A 23,384-nucleotide genomic window follows, 5' to 3' on the forward strand; every position below is an offset into this window, starting at 1 on the left:
TATGGTAGTTCCATTTGTTGTTCTAGTTCTTATGCTAAGAATCTGAATTGCACTCACAATGTGTACAAAGCATTATTATAATGTACGGAAGCACCATTGTTTGCTGAGAATCACATCAAAATGAAAATTGCCATAACTCTGTTTTATTCCTGATTATTTTTCTATTTCTTAACTCCTTTCCCCTCAGTGTCCTTACCCTTAACTTTAGTAATAACTATCTTGAATACTTTATGGAGGTGGTGTGAGATGAATTGTTATGCTTGATTTGGACAAATGTTCTTTTAACTGAAGCAGCATACATTCCTCCTTCTTCTGGTATGAGCACCTGTTTTCTTCATTTGGTCCTAACATCTTTATTGTGAGATACAGTTGTGATGCCAATTGTAAAAAGATGTACCCGACACATTTTCAAAAGCAAATTTTGAGAAATGGATCCCTGGAATTATAAACTTGAACGCAAGCGCAAAGACTAAATCTGATGGGGATCTTTCATCACCAGGCAAGCATCTGAAGAGATACTGTTATTAGGTTCTATTACCCAGTCACTGGCACTACTTTTGTCTCTTCCCTTTATTTACCTAGTCCTTTGGCTCTTCCTTTGTTGCTTTGTTTCTGCCAGCTATGCCATATTCTTCCAATAAACTCATTTGTTTATTTAAGTTAGCCAGGGCTGGGTTTTGTTTCTTGCTGTTAAAAATCCCTAAATGGTGTAGTGTCCCAAAATAAACTGTGAGTTGGTGAGAAAGGTGTGGTTCCAGGAATTTGTTGAATTAGCCTTGTAAAAGTCACTGAGCTGGTCATAGCTGAGTTTCTTCTGAAAATGGAAATGTTTGGCCTTCTTGGTTTTGGAATTTAATTTTACCTCTAATACCACAAAAACATTTCTGGGATAAAATAGAATATTAAAGATGGAAACCCTCTGAGCAAGCTACAGGTATTTACATATAGGGGACACCCTACCAGGTCCATGTCAATGATTAAAATACTCTCTTGTGCTATCTTGTTAGATCAAGACAACACAGAGGAAATATGTTTGAGGAAATGGCTTGAAACAAATGAAAGCATGGCAAATTAGATTGAATGGAGAAGATTGATAACTTTTCCCTCTTGAGGGGGACAGTGCATCAGGAAATATTATTGACAGAACAAATAAAACTTCATTGCTTCTGAGATTTTTTTCTCTTTCTCTAGCCTCCAACTTAAGCAGTAAAAGAGTAGTGAGGACAACTACTCATGAGCTGTCAATTCAGAGCAAGTACAAAGATGGGAAACCACCCCTGAGCTGCACATAATATTGGCCCCCAAATCTTATCATTCCATCAAATTGTTTTTTGATTTCATATTTTTTTAAAGTGCTAACCTGTTTTATTTCATTTTTATTTTTAAACCATTTTTGAGGTATGATTAACAGATAAAAAGCCTTACATATTTAGCATATAAATGATGAGTTTGGGGATAAGTGTAAACCTGGGAAACTATCATCATCAAACCAAAGTTTCCTCCTGCCTCTTTTATTACTGTGTGTGTGTGTGTGTGTGTGAATAATATAAGATCACTTAATATAAGATCTACACTCTTAGCAAATTTTAAGTGTATGATACAGTATTGTTAGCTCTAGATATGATGCTGTATTGTAGAACTTCCAGAAAGTCTTTATTTTACATAACTGAAACTTTGTATCCTTTAAGAATCACTTCTTCATTTTCCTCTCCCCCCAACCCCTAGCAACTACCATTCTAATTTCTACTTCTGTGAGTGACTGCTTAGAGGCCGCATATAAGTGAAATCATGCGTATTTGTCTTTCTGTGTATAGCTTATTTCAGTTAGCATAATGACCATACCTGTTGCCACAAATGGCAAGATTTTCTTCTTTTTAAAGGTTGACTAATATTCCATTGTAGGTATATACCACGTTTTCTTTATCTACTCATCCAGTGATGGACATTTAGGTTGTTGCCATATCTTGGCTATGGATAATGCTGAATACTGTAAATAATAGTTCAGTGAACATGGGAATGCAGGTACCCCTTTGAGGTACTGATTTCAATTCCTTTGGATAAGTATCCAGAAGTGGGATTGCTAGTTAATAATGTAGTTTTGTTTTTAATTTTTTTGGGAACCTCCGTACAATTTTCTGTAATGGCTATACCAATTTATATTCCTACCAACATGTATCGGTATACCAGGGTTCTCTTTTCTTCTCCTCCTCACCAAGATTTGTTCTTTTTTTTCTTTTTAAATGATAGGCATCCTCATGTTAGTGAGAGAGGATATCTCATTGTGCTTTTGATTTGCATTTCTCTGATGGTTAGTGATGTTGAGTACTTTTTCATGGCACTTGTTGGAAAAATGTCTGCTGAAGTCCCTTTGCCCATTTTTTAATCAGCTTATTTTTAATTTTTATTTTATTTTCACTATTGAGTTGTATAAGTTCCTTATGTATTTTGGATATTAACCTCTTATCAGCTATATGGTTTGCCATATGCATGTATCAATTGGTGTATAAATATATTTTCTACCATTGTGTAGCTTGCCTTTCCATTTTGTTCATGAATTTCTTTGCTGCATAAAAGATACTTAGTTTGATGTAATCCCACTTGTTTGTTTTTCCTTTTGTTGCCTAGGCTTTTGGTGTCATATCTAAAAAATTGTTGCCCAGATCAATGTCAAGGAATTTTCCCGTATCTTTTCTTCTAGGAGCTTTACAGTTTCAGGTCCAAAATTTAAGCCTTTATTTTGAGTTGATTCTGTGTGTGGTGTAAGATAAGGGTCCAGTTTTATTCTTTCACATGTGGATATCCTGTTTTCCCAACACCATTTATTTAAGAAGATATGCTTGTCTGAAGGAGGTTGCCAAAATCAGTGTTGCTACATGGTGGTAAGGGCTGGAACCTCTTATTCCAAAATCTTGCTGATGTCACTCCTCAAGTTGTTGATAAAAACCTATTATCAGTCTTGGATTTGATAGTTATTGATATCTATTATGAGAGAAGAAATTGTTCCTTTTAGGGACTGATTTATTACTTAAAGTTTTTAAATGAGACTCATTTATAGATTACTACTCTCTTCCACCATTGTTTCAGAAATAAATTGTTCCAAGCATGGAGGTAGGGTGGGAAGGCATAAACATGTACCATATATCCTTTTCCTAAGATTCACTTAAAAAGGTATTTTAAAGGATGTTAAAAGGAAAGTTTTAAAAGGATCTTAAGATTGGAGATAGTGTGTGTGTGTGTGTGTGTGTGTGTGTGTATATATATATACACATATATATATATATAATTATTATTTTTTTTTTTACCATGGCTGTTATTGATGTACATCTAAAAATCAATCATGTCTTAGGAAATGTCCAGCAAATATGGGACAGAAATATATACATGTAAAGGTATAGCTATAAAATATATATAAATATATGTACCAGTATGCACAGAGCAAACTACTGAGTTAACACATGCTTTTAGAAATGGGAAATTAGAACTTTTATGAAGTAGAACAAAACTTCCAAAAGTATTCAGAGCTAATGGAAGTTCTACATCAATGAATCCTATTGAGTTCATTTGAGGCAGTATCTTAAAAGTGAAGTCATAGTTTGTGGAACTCATGATATCTTGAATGATATCATGGGCTCAGTAGGTGTTTAGTCATCTAAGTTGATGATGATTCAGCCACATTGGTACTTAGCCACATTACCTATAGTTTGGAAATGATGATACCATTATTTTTCATTTTCATTTTGCTGAGATACGCTAAATTGTTTCTAAAACAGTATTCATCTTATACTGTAATTAATCTGAAACAGATGCATCTTATACCTTATTTATGTTTTGTAACTAAAATAAGAGGACTTAAAGTCTGTCTTTTCTATAGGTAATTCCCATAGTGAAAGCATGGAGGGCAAAATTTTAATAAGGAATCAATATTTATAATAAGTGTATTCATGCTTATTTTAAATACTATTTATTGACTAAATTATATATTTTGAGAAGATTTTTAAAAAATTTTTCCATGGTTCTAATATCGTCCAGTTTGAAGAAGTGGCAGATCAATGATGAATGATTTGAGGATATGAAAGATTTAGTCACTGTTCTAATTCTCTGACCTGATGATCCAAGACCAGCATCAATAAAGGGCATCAGGAAGTCTCCCAAGGGTTTATTGAGGGGAGGAAAAGAGCTTTCCTCTTCTTGTGCACAGAAAAGTTTGCACTGTTTTTGGAGAGCATAGTTTTGGAATTCTTCACAGTTTATCAAGTCTTATTATATTCTGCCCTGCTCTATACTATTTTATCCTGTCCTACCCAACTTGACTCTTCTTAACTATGAGTGGAGTTAGGGAAGAAAAGTTATTTCTGAATCTGCATCCCTTGAAGCTACCAGCCTAGGTATTTCCACAACTGGTTCACTAAGAAGCACAGGAAATGATGGGCATGTGTGCAAGAATAATTGTTCCACTTCTAGAAGAATGCTCAAATGTTCCCACAACTGGCTTAATTTTAAGGGAGGCAGAGCAGAAGGGCTATGTGCTTTTCTGTGCAAAAGAAGAGGAAAGCTCTTTTCCTCCCCTCAATAAACCCTTGGGAGGCTTCCTGATGCCCTTTATTGATGCTGGTCTTGGATCATCAGGTCAGAGAATTAGAACAGTGACTAAATCTTTCATATCCTCAAATCATTCATCATTGATCTGTCACTTCCTCAAACTGGACGATATTAGAACCATGGAAAAATACAAATAAAGATACATAAAAAATCCCAATCAGAATTATTTTCTGTGCTTGACATCTTATTTAACACAAAGATGGACATCTAAAGAAAAGAGCTCATATCTTTCTTTTAGAAGCAAAATAACTACATGAACATAAAACTGATCAACTTAGCATTGTCCGAGAAATGATCTAGGGCCAATAATAAAAAATCCAGCTTAACTTTATAAACTCAAAATCTAATCACAGAACCATTTTATGAAGGTATCAAGATCTTCCAGATCAAAAATAATCCAGAATTCATTAAGTAGTATTCAGTCTAATCTTTTCAATAAGGCAAGGAAGGGAACAAATATATTTTAGGAAGATTTGGTAGTTAAAATTGAAACAGAAAGGATATTCTGATTAACTTACAGTTAACCAAATTGCCTTAATCCATCTGCATTTAGTTTTTAGATTGAAATTGGAGAATTTACTTAAGTGTTAGTGTAAAGGGCAATTCTGAAGTAGGAAAAAAGTAGAAATTTCAGTTAGACAACTTAAAATCTCAGCTCTCTTTCCTAGTTATTGAGTGATCCTGGGATTCATATCTCAGAGTTTCCATTTTCTTATCTGTGAAACAAGGGGTTTAGACTAGTAGTCACTTCCAAGTTTAAAAATTATATGATTTTAGAGTACCTCTGACATCCTTTTGCTTTTGGTGTTACAATACCTCTCTGCTTTATAGACTGGATCCTTTTTAAGAACAGACATGAGGGAGTCTTCAGTATTTAATGTAGAGAGCAATGCTAACGTACCAAAAATGTAGAGTAGTTCTTTTTGTCGTTAATTTAAAGTAGCAAGACTATAGATAAGATTTTTGATTTTATACACTCTGGACACATTAAGCTTTTACTTTCTTTTACCCAAAATTCAGAACTTTGTAAATAAAATATTATTAAAACCACTGAAAATATTCATGGTCCATTTAGCCAACAAAAGAAATCAGTTTTGTATGTACAAGAATAGCTTTTCTCTTGCTTGTGTAATTAAGCCTTCTTACTTTCGTATGTTATTTGTAAACGTAATCAATCACAATCAATCTAAATATCCAAAAGACAAAATATTTTACACAGGGAAATTGCAATACTGTTAATATAGAAACTCAACATGAGACAAAATTCTACCTTTAGTCAGGTTTGTGTAAAAGGCAGTGAAGTCAGCTTAGAAAAGTCAAGTGGGAGAAATGAGACTGAGAGGAGAAAATGCCAAGTGTCAGCAATCTATCCAAAAGAAGAGACTGACATTGTTGGTTACCACTTATCTCCCTCTGTCCTTGTTGGCAGAGTTTGAGTTTAGAATGCACTTAGGGTATGGACATGTGACCTACCCTTGAATAATGAAACTTGAGGAAAAGTCTTTTGGAGGGCTTCTGGGAAATGTTTATCTCCCAAAAAGGGAGAAGGAGAAGTAGAAGAGAGAAATTTCCCTTAAGCTGTATTTTATCTACATGAGATCTCTGAAATTGTGGCAACTGTCTTTCAACATGAGTAGGGAAGTCAAAGGATGAAGGCAATAGTCCAGTGGGATGGCAGAGTAGGAAAATAAAAGTCCTGGGTGCCTTTGGATTTGTGTTGAGGGAGATAATTTTACTTATTGTTTAAAGTATTCTGGTTGACTCCTTTGGTGCTTGTGGCAGAAAGGGTTGTATCTCTTCCATCCCTAGGTACCCTCTCACCTTTGGCATTGTTTTATTTTTGTCCTAGAGACCCCTCCAACATGCTTGCAATTGCTTATGTAAGGTTGTTTTGTGCTGAGGGACCTGAGTGGTGGGTATGGGGGGGTACCTTTTAGTTCCAAGTTTTATTTTCTGTTATAGATTGGAGCAGTAGTTCTGTCTGCTCAGAATATGCATTAACTCAGATCACTTAATTGAATATGCTGTAAAAGAAACAGGAAACTGAAGAAGTACAATGACTGCAATCATAGCACTAGAGTTATTATCTCTAATGTTTTGTAGAGGAGAAAAGGAGAGAGAGTGGGATGGCGCTCACTGTGGTGGTTAGTAACCAGTGCTTTAAAGAAAGTGACTAAAAATGATTTACTGAGGACTTACCATTAATTCATAACATATTATCATGAATGAGTAATTTATATTGTTGCTTTCACATGGCACTATTTTGCCCTTGTCAGTGCTGATTTTGTTTGTTGTCACGTTAGTCACTTGTTCAGTTATTTTTGGCTCTCTTGTATTTTCTAATAATCCTTAATAGAGTTTAGTGAGCTAAATACTTTTGTTGGATAATATATGCATGAATGCATCTAAGGGTTGGACAGAGGATTTTTATTTCTGCTAATTAGTGTGAAACTATACTTCAGTTTTTCCCAGATCAGTTAATATTTATTTTTGCATTTCAGTTGATTCTTTCCCCAGAATCCATCATCTCCATTTTGCAGACTGTATAATGGAAATATCAGATAATTCTAGCTTTTGCGTCAGGTACTCTATTCATTAATCTATCCATTCACTCAAAAATGTATTTTGAGTGTCTAATTTGTGCCAGTCATAATGTTTATTACAATGATGGAGAAGCTAAATTCATTTCATGCCCTCATAGAGCTTATATTTATAAAGTCACATCAGGATTTCAGCATGGCTTGGCATGTCTAACTGATGACAAATGCACATTTTTTGGAGAAATAATTACTTAGTGCCTAAGCCCATGATCACTCCTTTTAAGTTGGTTGTAGAGTAGGCATTACTAAAAACCCAATTTTAATTGGTAGAAAGTAAGACCTCTACTATGGAAGAGGAAGCATGCAAATAATCCACTTGAAGTTAAAAACAACAACAAATTTTTCTGACTAGAAGGGGCATAGGTATACATTTCAAGGAATGAGAAGAGAGAGAGTGTTATGTGTTAGGCTAAGCAAACAGAGCCTCCTCAGTGTCTTTTCATTTGACCTTCCAGCAGTACATGGCACAACTGAACACTCTGTCCTTGATAAACTTTCCTTGGCTTCCTCTCTACCACATTCTTGAATTTTCTTCCCTCTCTGGCTACTCCTTCTTAATTATTTTGAGGGTCCTCTTCCTTGGTTTGTTTTGTTTCTATCGTACATCATTTACAAACTAAAACTGGGCAATATTGTTAACTTCCATGACTTCCATTACTGTCTATAGGTTAATGTTTCCCAAACCTATATCTGCAGCTTGTTCTCCCTCCTGAACTTCAGTCTAGATCCACACATCCCACTACTGATTTGATACCTGATTTGGATGTCTGCCTGGTCACTGAAAAGTCAAAATATCCAAAATATTTTCTCTAACCTCTTCTTCCTCTTAAGTTTTTATCTAAAACCATCACCTTGCCCTGTTTTTACACTCAAATCCAAAACATCACCAAGTCCCTTCTGTGCTACCACTTTAACCTCTTGCTCAGTTTCAACCACTTTATTACATTTTCCTATTCATTATCCAAGCCGTACCCTTCATCATGTCACCTGAATTATTTGATTGGCTTCCTAACTGATCGGATTCCCTAGTGCTAGTCTTGATTCTCTCCAAACTTGATTCTTTCTCAACTGGAAGGCTGAGTGAACTTACTGAAAGACAAACCTGATTTAGAGTCTTCATGGTTAAAATCTTCTTGGTGCTTCTTATTAAGATATAATCCACATTCTTAACATGACTGCACAATTTAAAATCTGGCCCTTCTTGTTTGCACATCTCTCCATCTTCCGCAATGTACTTTGCTATGAACTATTTGGCAGTTGCCTGAATGTATCATATTACCTTACCTTCAAAACTGTGCATGCACTTTTCTGAGAGAATTTGTTATTTATTTTCCAACTGGATAGCTCCTATATGTACTTCAAGCCTTACTTTGGATGCTAAATTCCAGAAATTCTTTGCTGACTGCCACCCTCATGAAGTTGGCCTTTTGTGTCCTTGTAATGATCCTATTTTCTGCTTCTATCACGTTATGATGTAATTTCCATGGTGGTCTTTATCCGTTACTGGAAAGTATTATCCAAGAGAGCAAGGACTTGGCCTGCAGTATTTTATCTCCAGCACAATACCTGGCACATGGTTAATACTTATTCATTATTTGTTTAATGAAGGAATGAAAATGAAATCAAATATTAAATACAGAGTGATTAATGTAATCATGCTAGCATTGAGATATCTCTCTTCCTATTTTTGTAATGCTCAATAATATTTAATTCAGTATAGAGAGATGCTCAAAAATATTTGTTGAATTATTGAATTTTTTAAAAATCTAGAACTCATGGATGATGTTGCTGATTTTTTCCCCTTAATCAGTTAACCAGTCCCTCTCTCTCCCTCCACCTGCCTCACTTGTTTAATGCTTAATAAGTCCATGTTTTTCCAAGTGAAGTTAGTGGAAGGTATAGAATAATCTCTCTCTCTATTTTTTCCCAATGAATTTCTATAGTCAGTGTTTCCACCTGAGGGAGATTTCTTAGTGTATCGGAAATAATGTTAACCTGTATGGCCATTCTGTTCCTTTAATTCTAGTTGAAGTATGGTTCTCAGATCTCCCACAGGAGAAGAGAAGACAAACAGAAGAGGCACAGAAGATGTACTAGAAGCAGTAGGGAGAGAGTTGAGTGAGAGAATTTAGATGATGATGTGCAGAGATATCCTTGCTTTCCCTGTGATTCCTGAGCCTCTCTAACCCATAAACCAGTCCCTCTTCTAGTAGTGACTCTTGGCTCTTGCCAAAATTTAGATGTTCCCTATGGCCTAGGCCAGTGGTTTGCAAAGTGGTTCACAGAGTGACTGTAACAAGAGCCAGGTATCTGTAATTTTTTAAAGTTTCCTAGACAGCTCTGATTTGCAGCCACATTTGGGAACCATTGACTGTACAGTCTTCCCTGCATACTGCAGACTGAGTTCTTAGGCAGTGACAGAGATACTCCGGAGATTTTTGCACTCAGATCACTTAGCCTACACAATTTATGAATTATTGTAAGTTTATGCCTCTATAAATTTATGGAAGAGAGAATTATATCTTTATCAATCCATATAGAAAATTCAATTAAATAAAACAAACATTATGTGGGAAGTCCTTTAGATTTGTAGTCTTTCTGTTTGTATAGTAGTGTGCATATCTTCTACCTGTCTCCATTTTCTGTTACACAATAAGTGGATTGATATTAGGGGTAATATCTCGTTCCTTTTTATCCTCATATCTAGCAGAATGCATGGCACGTAGTAGGTTTCCAACTAAAATTATTTTTAAATGAATGGATTGATAATATTTCTCCTTATGAACTTTTTCTGCTTTTATACAAGGACTTTAACATGTGTTAGGCTATTTGGACCTTCAAGCAATCGGCAAGTATATAGGAAGGGTTTTTCTGAATTAATTGCTCACTCTTCTGAACTTCCACAGTGTTCCCTTAACTGAAGTTATTTAAGAATATGGTCTTATCCTCCACTCTGTTTTAAATTTTCAAGGGCAGAAATACATCTTTGTACCCCCCCAAAGCGCAATGCCTCCTTAATAGGAGAGACTCTATTGAATTGATTCATAATTATTAAAAAATAAGGCAAAAGTGTTTTTGGTGTCAGTCCATACAATATAATTGTAATCGTTGGTCTCCTGTAGACCTGCCATTAGAACAGTTCTTTGTACTCATTATATGCCCTTCCCTCATATTCATGATTATAATACAGCATTAGTCCTTGGATGGATCACTGAATGCTATAATCATAAATTGGCAATGCATTTTGCACTCAGTTCTTCATTATGCTTTGATATTGGAAAGAGAGTTTCTTTTAAGTCTGAATGAATTATAGCTGGTGGCTCTCTTTTGCCAAGTCCCACCAACACTCAATTACCCAGGAACTGATTCTATAGTTTTCAGGTTATACAGGCCATTACCTCTTCCCTTCTTACTTCTTGATGTCTGCGTTTGCACCATTTCACTGCTCATTAGAGTGTCTGGAAGAAAAAAAAAGTACCTTGAGAAGGCAACGAAGGTGAAACTCAGGTTGGTCATTTTGTACTTGTTAGTAGTCCTGATAGAAAGTTTCATGGGAAATGTGATAAGTGAAAACTAGTGGGGTACAGTCTGGGCTATGCTCTCTATATGTGGGTTTTACTACTTGTTTCTTCTATCATTTATCTTGCAACATTTAGAGTTTTCTCAGAGAGAAAGTTGTTCAAGGAAACAAAATCTGTCTCCTATTTTTCTCTCATAAAAATAATTTTAAAACATGTAGATGTGCTTTCTTTAGTATCAGGCACAGCTGAGTTCGTGCTCTTTGCTAAGTTACACAATACTGTATTTGTGGTAGGAACTACCTGGTTGGTGAGGAGGGGAAGGACATGGTGAGGTAAATAGAGGTGCCATTCTTGAAATTTTTATCCAAATATCTGTCTTTTGCTTCAAGAAATTTTATTCCATCTTTGGCCGTCCCTATTGTAACTTAGTTTTTATGTCCTGTTGCAATTACTGTACATAAAATATGTTCTGAAATTTGATTTTGTATACACATAAACAGTATGCTTAAATAGTATTTAAAAAAAATCTATGTACCTTTGTTTTTGTGTTCTGACTGGGGGGAAGGACTTCCTGTATCTCTTTCGCATATTCTGATGTAAATGATTGGCGAGGTGGTAAATTTCTACATGTAGTGAAAATGGGAATTGAACACTGATGGAAGGTGTAATTTATGATTCATGGGATGATTTAAGAAGAAATAGTGTGGAAAGTAGTACCTACATTTTTTCTACATAAGACGTGGGAAACAAAAACATGGGGCAAATATTTTTCTTGGTGTTTAGATGCTGAATCACAAAATTGGCTGCTATTCTGTGAAGAAGATTTTCTTTGAATTGTCTTTGCTGTTTAAGTTCATTTTTTCATAATTATACATTATGGTATAAAATTCTTATCGAAAAAGGGAAGTGATCAGAGAATGTCCTAGAAGGCCATCCAACTCATTACTCTAGAAAGGAGAGTGGAATTTTACAAGGCCCATACTTCTTGTTAAAAATCCTGTATATTTTTGTTGTCGCAGATATACAGGATTGAAAACACAAAATTCTCAAATTATTTTTCAACAATATTTTGGTAATGTACTGCTTAAGTAAAAAGTGGTTTTGCTCTTCTTATCTTTTCCTTTCAAATATTTCAAAACAAGGTCCTCCCAAGACCAAGTTTCTTTTTTATTTTCCTGTTTTTAATTCTGTATTATAATTTGCTATTTGCAATGCTTGTCCTCTTTAAAGATGTGTACTGCATTGCTATTCCTGTTTAAAAAAAAAATGTATGCTTGTGTTCCAGTTAGTTTGGGATAATCTGGGTGTGGTCAAACTAGTTATAAGGTAATGAACACAAGGGCTAGAAATTATACAGATGGGTAAGTCATAAAACCAAGTGTCAAACTATTTAAGCCAGGAAGCAAAACTCTTGACTTTCTTTTCCTAAGTACCAGGTACTTAGGTGGTACTTGGAGATGTCTCTTAACTCTCTTCCCCTTCCATGACTGGGTCAATGATTTTGCACATCTTAAGCTCCTCCATATCATCCAGTTCTACTCCCATTTGCCTTACCTTGTTTCTGTCCAGCAAAATTTCCTTCACTACATAATTCACATGAGATTCCCCCACTTAATACCCACAGAGCAATTCAAGCTCTGTTTGATATATTCTCTTGACTACTCCAACCCCAGCTTCTTCAGACCTCCATTTTCTCCTTAAATGATTAGGGCAGTATTCCCAAAACTGTCCTATAGAGCAGTTGTTCTATGATGCACTCTGATAACGAAAAGGTTCAGGGCTCAGTAAGTTTGTACATTGCTACATACTTTGTATGTCTGACATTTATAACAAATATTAGCATGTTATAAGTTCTGAGATACCCCACGACAAACCCATTAACTTTGTAAACCTTTGTATAATGTTTTTCGAACATTTTCTCTCTTTTTTCAAAGCATCTGATGATGTCTTTTGTAGACTTTGGAATCTACTAGTTTTGACTTCTGTGAAGAAATTTTGTCAATCATCAAATTGAAGACTTCACATATATATTTTCAAATATAATGTTTTCCCCTTCTATTAACATAAAAAACTATATCCTTACTACATAGTTAAAAACATAGCAGCTTCAGTTTTCTCCCACTGTTCCTGTTTGGAGAGATAGAAGAACTAGAGCACACATAGGTTGGTACTTCTTGTTAAAGAGTGTGGTAATTATTTTGAGAGGAATAAAAAAACCATCAAAGAATGTCATTTATCAGCAAGGGCATGATTCAATCATTTAAACAAAATGCCAAACAAATTTATTAGATGGAGTGAGGAGAATGGACTAGGGTGCAAGTGAAGGAATATGATGGTGATTAACAACAAGGCTATTTTAATAATCCAGGAGAAATGTTTAGGTAGCATGGACTAGGTGATAATTTGATGTAAATTGAGATAAGTGGACATTTACTAGAGATAAAAGGAACAGGGCAAGGCAGTTAAAGGGGTGATTGAGTAAGAGTAAGAGAGATAAAGGTAGGAGAGCTACTATATTTCTGGCTTGAAAAATTAGCTATTATAATTAGAGAAGGACCAGAATTGGAGGAGGTAAGGGATGCAGAAAACCATGGATTAAGTTTTGTCCAGGTTGAATCAGAGTTACCTTGGAGAATTTAGGGGTGGAGTTGTCAAACAGGCAATCGAGTATACTGACCAGAAGAGTGATCTTTGGTAGAGAAAACAGTGAAAACAAATTGAATTCATGAGACTATAGATTGGCAAATGAAATCAGGGCCAAGTGTGAGGTTATTTAATATTTAGAAGTAAACAAATCTGTTATTTTTTTCATTTTGTATCTTCATTTTCATTTCAACATTTCAACAACATAAAATTATTGAGCTACACTAACAAACACATTTCTCGCTATTAGTGAATAACCTGTGGAGATTTGTATTCAGCTAAGTAGTAATTATCTCCTAAAATATACCAAAATTTTTCTAACTTGGTGATTTTAATGTTTGATTTTAATATTTGTTATCAGTACACTCAGCAGAGATGATTGTCATTTCCTGGAAATAAGTTTTCATAAACCCAAACACCTTTGCTCTGTTCTAAATGTATAATGCCCTCTAGCCTACTCAAGGACATAGCTACAGATCTACTCCTCTCGGTTGCCTACATCATCAATTTTTTCCCTCTCTACTGGATCAGCATATGTGTAGTTTTGCCCTGGGTCAATTTGGCTAAGCTGTAACTAAGTTTCCCAGAAACCTCTTCTTGTATAGCTCCAGGTTAGAGATGGCCAAAAGAGAAATTTGCGGGGGATTTGGAAGTTTCCCCAAACCTTTTTTCTCTGAAGCAGACATTTTTCTCTGAAGGTCATTGGGAACAGATGTGGTGTACGACAGTTGAATAGGTACCAATAGGTTCTAGATTTTCTTTGATCTCCCTTGTGGTGCGAAACAGATGAAGAGGTTCTGGCAGATTCCAGCTTTCTTCCGTCTCTTCTTGGCATGTCTTTCTGGCTGTCATCCCTACCGACCAACAGTAACTTCAGGCCCAAAAGTAGATGCATAAGCTGCAAATTTCATGGTGTCCTCCATTAGCTTTATAATGGTCCCACTCTGACACCTGATCATGCTTGGTTTTCCAGATGTCCTCTCAAGCTTCAAATATCTAACCACCTCAGTGTTTCAGGACGTCTGGTTAGTAATTTAATTTCTTTTATCTGACCTTCCAACCCTGCCTTTTGGTTTTTGTAGTTACTTCCTGAGCTCCTTCCACAAATGTGTAAAGTTGTATCAGGTTTCTCCAGAGAAACAGAACCAATATAATAGGATATATATTATACATATATAATATATATATAATACTGTATATTAAAATATTATCTATCCTATTAGTTATATTATATGTAAATATGATATTTATATATAATATATAATATGTACATGCGAGTATAATTATACATAGATAAATACGTATCCTATTAGTTCTGTTTCTCTGACACACATACACGTATATATACACACACACACATATTATATATATAAATTATTGGAATTGGCTCACATGATTATGGAGGCAGAGAAGTCCCATGATCTGCCTTCTGCAAGCTGGAGAACCAGGAAAGTCAGTGGTGTAGTTCAGCCTGAGTTCCAAGGCCTGACAGCCAGGAGCACTGATGTCTGAGAGCAGGAGAATATGGATGTCCCAGCTGAAGCAAAGAGAGCAAATTCATTCTTCCTCCACCTTTTTGTTCTACTCAGGCGTTCAGCAGATTGGATGATGCCCACCTGCATTGGTGAGGGCAATCTTCTTTACTTAGTCTATCAATCCAGATGCCAATCTCTTGTGGAAGTACTCTCATAGACATACCCAGAAATGTTTTCCCAGCTATCTAGGTATCCCTTAGCCCAGTCAAGTTGACTCATAAATGGTCGGTGATCTTATTCTTAAAATCACTTATTCTATAATACTCTTAATGGTTTTGCTTCCCTGTTTGAATCGTGACCGATGCAACATATGATTATTTTGCTCTAATATTAAGGTGGAAAAAACCTCATTCTATCAGTTACCACCACATATCAGTGCTTTTCTTTGGATCACAATTCCTTGAAAGACTTGTCTATAATTGCTTTCTCCAAAATCTTGTTTCTTAACCCACTCCAAACTTTCATCTGTATCTCCACAGAATAACTGAGTAAAAGTACAAAATGGTATCCACATTTATATATCAAATGGTCAATTTGCAGCCCTAGTATTGCTTGAACTATCAGCAGCATTTGGTAAAGTTGATCACTCCCTCCTCCTTGGGACCCTTTCTTCACTTATTTGCTAGGATATCGCACTTTTTTTTTTTTTTTTTCCTCTTACCTTTCTGGTTGCTACCCACTGTCTCCTTTGCTGGGTTCTTCTCTTCTCTATACCCTCTTAATATTTGGTATCTTAAGGCTCAATCTTTGGTCCTCTTCTCTGTGGACAGTCATTTCCTTTAGTGATCTAATCTTGTCTCATTACTATCTGCTTATTGATATGCCCAAATTTTTATATCCAACCGAGAATATCTCAAAATCCAGACTGTTATATCTAAGTGCATATTTAACATATTCACTGGGATATTTAATAATATTTTCAAAATCAACATATCCTGAGCTCCTGTTTGTAACTTATTTGTAACCTTTCCCCAAATTCAGCTTTATCTACAGCCTTCCCCATTTCATGTGATGGCAGCACCATCCTTCCTGTCATTCTGTCCAAAAACTTGTAGTCCTCCTCATTAATCTCTTTCTCTTACATTCCAAATTACCAGCAAATTGTGTTGACTAAACCGTCAAAATATGTGTGGAATCTGAACACAAACTACATAGCTACTGTCTCTCTGAACCATTATCCATTCACACAAGATCACCAGTACTCCTTCACCTTCTTCAAATATTTACTCAAGTCCAATTTTTCTCAATAAAACATACTCTGACAAACCTATCTAATATTGTAACGTACCCCTGCCTCCACCCTGACACTCTAAACCTCCCCCGACAACTACTCTACTTTTTCTTTTTATGTAGCATTTATCACTGCTAATACAAAATATAATTTACCTAGTTATTATACTTATTAAGTTCCATTTAAGCAAACTTCATCTGTTTTGGTCATTGGTGTATGATGCCAAGTGCCTAGGATGGTGCCTGGCTTCTGGTAGGCATTCAACGAAAGTGTGCCATGAGATTTTGTTAAAGCTATTCTCAATTACAGCAGCCTATGAATACTAGCCCAAATATTATTTTCCTGGTATGTAAGAGATAGAATACAATCTTTTTTCTAGGATCTTTTGCTTTATGCGTCATCAAGTTGTCTTCTATGTAATTTAGGAATGCTTTGATACTGCTTGTTTGCCACTATTATTTATCTTCACCCCAGAAAAATATAGGAGAGTTGAAAATCCCCTTTGAATATGAGACAGAGCAATTTAGAATGTACAAAGTGTTGAGTTACAGTTTTTCAATGTCACTCATCTTTCATGCTAATGTCTGTTGCAGGTAACCATCATAATTTTTTCTTTAGTTTTTACTCCTTGCATTTTTAAGCTAAAGTACTTTACCATTCCACTCTTCATTGTCAAATTGTATCTCTCTGGCATTGTAAATACTTTTGATATATAATACACTGTCTTGCCGTTCTCTTGCTTGACATTCCAGTAATGGAATGAACCCTCTAGGTTCTGGTTCGTCCACTAGGTTATGACCTCCTCTCAGTGTAAACACTTTTAATTTTCTTAACTGTATGCCATATACCACATATTTGTGCTTTGCCACTTCAGTCAGTGCATAACATGTCTCCCAATGTAGAGAAAATTGTGATCTGTGCTAAAGCAAAACTAGCTAGGCCATTTTAATATTTCTAGATTTTTGTATGGTAAGAGAAGGGCAATGTAAAAGGGGGAATTATAGTCATTCAAACTGAAATGACAAACTGGGAATATTTAGAATGTTTCATAAACATGATTTACATGGCAAGTACTTCATAAATGATAAATGATAAATGATAATTATAAAAATGGGGGTAGAAACTATTACAACAGACCAATCTTGGAGGGTAAGTGTAAAAAAATAAAACTCTAATTGTACTAGACACATGCCATAATAATTATATATTGGGCTTTTCTTATAGTTTCACGTTTTTAATGGACCACTTTTTTTCTTTTTTGTCTTAACAATGGCTGGGTTTTTCTCACATTGTATAATTCAGCCATGCCAAGATACTCTTGGTTCATCCAGTATACCAGGCAGTTTCATGCCAGACATTGTTCTTACCTCCTGAAATATCCTCTCTGACTCTGACCACAGTTGCCCCCACTGTGATATTTTTAAGCACTTATTACTCTTTTTAAACTTAGCTCAAGTGTTGCCTCTCTTTCCTAAATCTTACCTGGATAAGTTGACCGCTTTTTCTTTTGAAAATCCAGCGTAATGAATTATACCATAACACCACACAAGAGCATGCAACTTATTTATATACACGTTCTTTCCTCCTACTAGACTAAGTCTTTTAAAGAAAATTATACTTTCTTAGCCATCCTAATATGTCTAGAACATCACATACTGAGGATATGTGGTAGTTATGTAATTAATTTTTCAGGTGACTGTAATAATGGCTAAATGGGGAAACTGAAATAATAAGATAAGGAATTAGTTGAACAATTCTGGGTGGCATAGAGCAGACTAGATGTGATCAATATAATTATCTCTGACTTTCATTAAATTATATAAATAAGCAAAAAACGGTAGCAGCAAATTAAACTAAATCCAATGATCTATTTAAAAAGAAGATAGGGGAACCATGTTGTTTCATCACTATGTTCTGAGGTCTGGAAAAACCCAAGCTGCAGAGGAACTATACCTGATAAACTAGGCAAACTTTTAAGTCAATGGAAACTAACTTTGGTTAGAACCAAAATTTCTAGTCCATTATCATTATCATCGGCAGCTCATCTCTTTCTGTATCCATTCAGAGACTAACTTTCCAGAACAAAAACTATAGAAAAGGGCATAGGTGAAAGCTTGTTGGACATTTGGATGCTTAATCACATGTGGAAAAGCTTCAGAAACAGATGGAACAGAAGAGGCCTGGGATTACGTGTGCCACGAAAGGTCTTCGTCCTTTCTACTGCTGAGAAATGAAGCAACTGCATCTTACTCTTTAACTTAGAGAAACTGCCATTTTGAGCAAGAAAAGATCTTATTTTAGTCCTGTGGACCCAGAGTTGATGAATGTTTGTTAGGTTTCACAAACTGCAATAAATTCAGTGTAGAACACCCCGATGTCCCGATGAGAAATGAGATGGGGAAGCTGTTGGAATGTCTCCCACATGGAGAGTAAAGTGGACAAATAACACTTCACGCACACTGTTGCCATCAGACCTTAGACTGATACAGATTTTGCCCATTCAGAAGGGTGGGGTCAGAGCCCAGGAAAGGAAGAGGAAAAAAAAAAATACAGTAACAAGGGAAAGAGAACATTTCCCTGAAGACATAGAGAAAAAAAAGCAAATATCTGAAAATGACTTTTTATGAGAAGCAGATGGAGACTTTAGGAGACATCTGCCTGGTGACATCTAAAATATGGAGTAGACAGGAATCATGGACGAGAAGTGACTTGAGCATCAGTATATAAATCTTCACTCTCTTTTCCAGATCACCATCAAATGAACAGAAGAATATAAAAACAGAAGGAAAATTTAGCATTTTTGATGGAAAATATGGGAGGATGCCATCCATATGCCAGAAGAATCAAGGATGGAACATTAAATGAAGGCAGTGGGGAATTCCTTACAAACGTCTTCCAGAGAAAGTAGTATGGGTTTATAAGAACTAAACAAAGATGATCAAGAAAGAAACAAATACTTCCTTAGTTTGTTATATCAAGGCTATAATTGAAGACATATTTGGAGGGAAACATGTTAGAAATTATTTACTAATATAGATCAATTGAATTCAGAATCAGGTTGCTTAGGAAAATCAAGAGTAGCCGTGTCTGTTTTAAACAGAATGATTGCAGGGTATTTTCATATTTGGAAGGAGTAGTAGTGGGAGACAGCAGTCCCAGAAAGATGGATGGTAACACCATGTGGAATATGGAAAATAGACCCCAGAAAAATAATTTTAAAAGTTAGCTCCTCTCACTGGAGATTCACTAGTAAAAATATGACTATTACGGCTCTAAATTAGACAGGCAGTTAGATTGCAAAAGAGATAATATAAACTTTCATGAAACCAGTTTTCAGCCTGAGATCTAAAAGAGTTTTAAATAGTTTCCAAGAAAACTCTAAGATGATAAAAGTAAAAGTAGTTTGTAACTACTGGTCTAGAATGTGCCTTCTTTTCAATTATGTGTAAAAGTAAAACAAACCCTAAAAAGAATCTTCCATATAAAAGAAGATAAATGTAACACTTAAGGTAGGGAAAGACAGTAATTTTAAAAAAAGAAATACTGGAGTGAAATATTTTAAAAAATTCATGTAAAGCCCTTATAAAAGTCAAAGGAATATGGACTCTGAAGAACTCAGACCCAGTAGTTCATTCTGCTACTGTGGGAAAAACTCAGTAGCAGAATGAACTACTGAAATAGAAACAATAAAGAACAGAAATTCTGATGAGTTTCATGTGGAAAAGCTTAAGAAGCTTTGATAAGATGCTTATGGAAAGGAAGAATGGAGTGAAATAAACAGAGGAGAGATTGGAAAAGGACAGTCAATAAAGACCCAAAATATGAATTATTATTTTGAAGAGCAGGCCAAAACAAAATTAACAGAAATAATATAGAAAGATGTACTAAAAGAAAACTTTTCAGAGATTAAAACAAACAAAGCATAAAACCCCTGGCCCTGAATTTGAAAGCAGTCATCGTATGGCAAGCAATATTAATTTTTAAAAAGATACTTAAACTTTGACCTATTTTGCTGAAAAGGGTAGATTTCTGGATGTAAAAAAATCATATTCATCCAGGCAGGAAAAAAAAAAAAATCAACCAAGGAAGGAAAATCAGAGCTGCAGATTTGGTCTAATAACAATTTTGAGCTGTGAGTGGTAACAATAATATGTAAATAACTAAAGGAATAGGACTATCAACAGCAACAAAAATATATAATTAAATTGTTATTTACATGTTAAAACATAAGGACATTTATAAACCATATAAGCCACTTTCTTTAAATGTTTATAGGTACATCATTACCTACTGAAAAACTAAATGAAGATAAAGAATTAGGTTGAATTGTTGCAATTATGGTTTATCTAACCTGTTGCCCATATTACAAATAATTATAATGGAAGAGGAAGATATTATAAAAATAAAATAATACAAATAGTAAATGGTTTAAAAATTCAGGTTATATTCTCTTTCTTCCAAAAAAGGAAGGCATAGCAGTAGAGAGTAGGGTGGGCAGAATTTAAATATGTGCCCTTCATGTTTTGGTTATATTCTGGTAAATCCGAAGTGGGTGCTTTACTGTTGATGGTGACAATTGGAAATGTACACAGTCAAGTATTTTAAAATATTGTTGGTAGATATTTTTAGAATTAAGGATAAGGTGTATACATTTTATATTAGTAGAGTGAAACGTGGGGCCCCCTCCATAATCCTGTGTAGCAGATACTGTATGCCCTGTGTTCCCCTGCCCAACTGCTGGGTTCACCATGTCTGCAGGGGGTAGTCCCCACACATGCTGACAGCTTTCCACCACAATTACCCCTGTGGTGTCTCTTCAGTGGAACAATCCTGAGGTCCTTCTGTATGTTCCTCAGAGGATTTTCAGTGGCATTGAGCCTCATTTGCTCACACAGGTACTGCCTGAATTCATGTGACTCTTATTGCCTTAAAAAAAATTGTTCCCAGTCTCACTTTCTCACTTATACTTCCTTTGATCACCTCTCAAATAAACTCAACTCAGGGATACCTAGGAGGAATCTAAACTAAAACACAGGAAATAAAAGATATAAATCAAGAATGCACTAAAAAAAAAGAAAATAAAATATGATGAAAGAAAAATACATGTACTTACCTTGACAAAGAATATGAATATGTTAAATTCTCCAACTGAAAATAAGACTTTCAGATTGGATCGAATTGTATACTGTCTGCGAGATACAGAACTAAAACCAATTGACCAAGTTAGCTTAAAGATAAAAGAATGGGAAAATTATTGGTCAAATACAAGGCAAAATAAAAAATATAGTAATATCAACAATAGGGTGTTCAGGTAAAACATAAAATGGATCATCTTATATAAAGGTTATCTTTTAAATGTAAAAGTTTTATATCAAACACTAATTCATCACTTTTAACAGTTTACTACTATCATGAGAAAAACAACTATTAATTATACAATATTAATCAACACAGTGAAGGAGAGAATAATTAGTATAAGAGCAGGCCAAAAAAATTAAAAAGGAAAACAATAGAAATTTAACCTAAGGGTGAGTTCTTGGGAAAAAAAGAAACTCTCCCTAATCATTTCAAGAATATAGATAAAACACATATATGTAATATTAGGGAAGAGGAAAAGAAAAGGAATTTTACTACAGATACAGGGGTGATTTAAAAAAATATATAAAGTCATTAGCACACAATTCGAAAATCTTGCTATAATAGGTTATAATTTTATAGGAAATACAAATAACCAGACTTCTCTCAAAAAGAAGGTGTGAAGCCTTAGCAGAATCATAAGGTAAATAAAAAATTAAGAAATTATCAGGAAAATATCTCCAAACAAGTTCTGGGTCAGCATCTTTCTTTTGCTGATATTTTTTATTTAACTGCCTGGATGAGTACCATATTCTTTTAAATCTAGATATTTTAAAAACATGAAGTTCTTTCAAATTTAACAGTAACTGGCAATGCCTCGCTCTATCTGAACTGTATGACAGGAAAGTAAAAAAACATGGAAAGCTTTAAAGTTAATTGAAAGAAACTACCATGATCATAATCCCAAAATTTGACAAGAGAAATTAAAAGTAAAAATTACCGACTCATTTGACACATTTTGAAACATGTTGGTCAACAGCATTTTGACCTTTGAATGTTTTAAGCACATAATAATAGTCTTATATCCATCAATCTATTAAGCTTTAATAACATTAAAAGGTAAAAGGAGAAATATTTATCATTACTTAAGAGTCCAAAGGACATTTAGTAAAATTCAATATTTATCTCACTAAAAATAAAATCTCTTAAGAAACTAGGGATACAAGGATATTTTCTCAGTATGACACATCATCTCTTTGTCAGACCTTTAGCCAAGAGATATTTAATAATGAAACAGTAAGAAAAGCCCACTAAATCAAGTTTATGACAAAGATTCCTGCTATTACAATTATTGTATAATATTGGTTAACTTAATAAAACAGGAAAAGCATGAGTAAATATTGGGAAAATGAAGGTAAAATTACCATTATTAGAAGATAATTTGATTATTACCTGGAAACTGAAAAAAATTGAACAGTTAGTACAAAAAAGGTTTTTAGAGTTTCCTGAGAATAAAATGAATATATAAGAATTCATAACTTTTCCATATAGCATACTGGGATCCGACCAATAAGAATTTGAACTTCAGTTCTGGGATAATTAGTGAACAGTAACTTCATTCTTTAAACTTGTATTTTTTCCCTGCTAAAAATTATAGCAATGATGCTTAGCAAGGATTGTGAGATGAATAAATTAGTGTCTGTTATGCATGTAGCAAAATGTAAATGCTCAATTAATAGTAGCTATATTTTAGATTGAGTAATGTAATTTTAGGTATATATCTGATAAAAGATACTTGGGAGTAGGACAAAAGCATGATTTATCTCATCTAAATCACTGTAGATCACTAAAACAAAAAAGTACAGAATTTAATCATAGCAGAAAAAAGCAGATAGACTAAAAATCAACAATAAAAATACAACCAAGATATTGACAAATGTGTATAATTGTTCCAAGATAAGTCTCTGTACTTACAGCACTTGCCTTCTAGTCCCCCTTCAAAAGACAGTATTACCTGAATTGTGAAACATTACAGTATTTGCCATTAACATCAGAAACAAACATTCTTACCCATATACCCTTTGTTAAATATTACTCTGGAAGTTCTAGCAATCCATATGGAAATATGACATAAACTTAGGATGGTACCACATGTTGCTTAATGTGTATGGTATAATTG

The sequence above is a fragment of the Eubalaena glacialis genome, chromosome 9 (assembly GCF_028564815.1).
Source record: "Eubalaena glacialis isolate mEubGla1 chromosome 9, mEubGla1.1.hap2.+ XY, whole genome shotgun sequence".
Taxonomy (NCBI): domain Eukaryota; kingdom Metazoa; phylum Chordata; class Mammalia; order Artiodactyla; family Balaenidae; genus Eubalaena; species Eubalaena glacialis.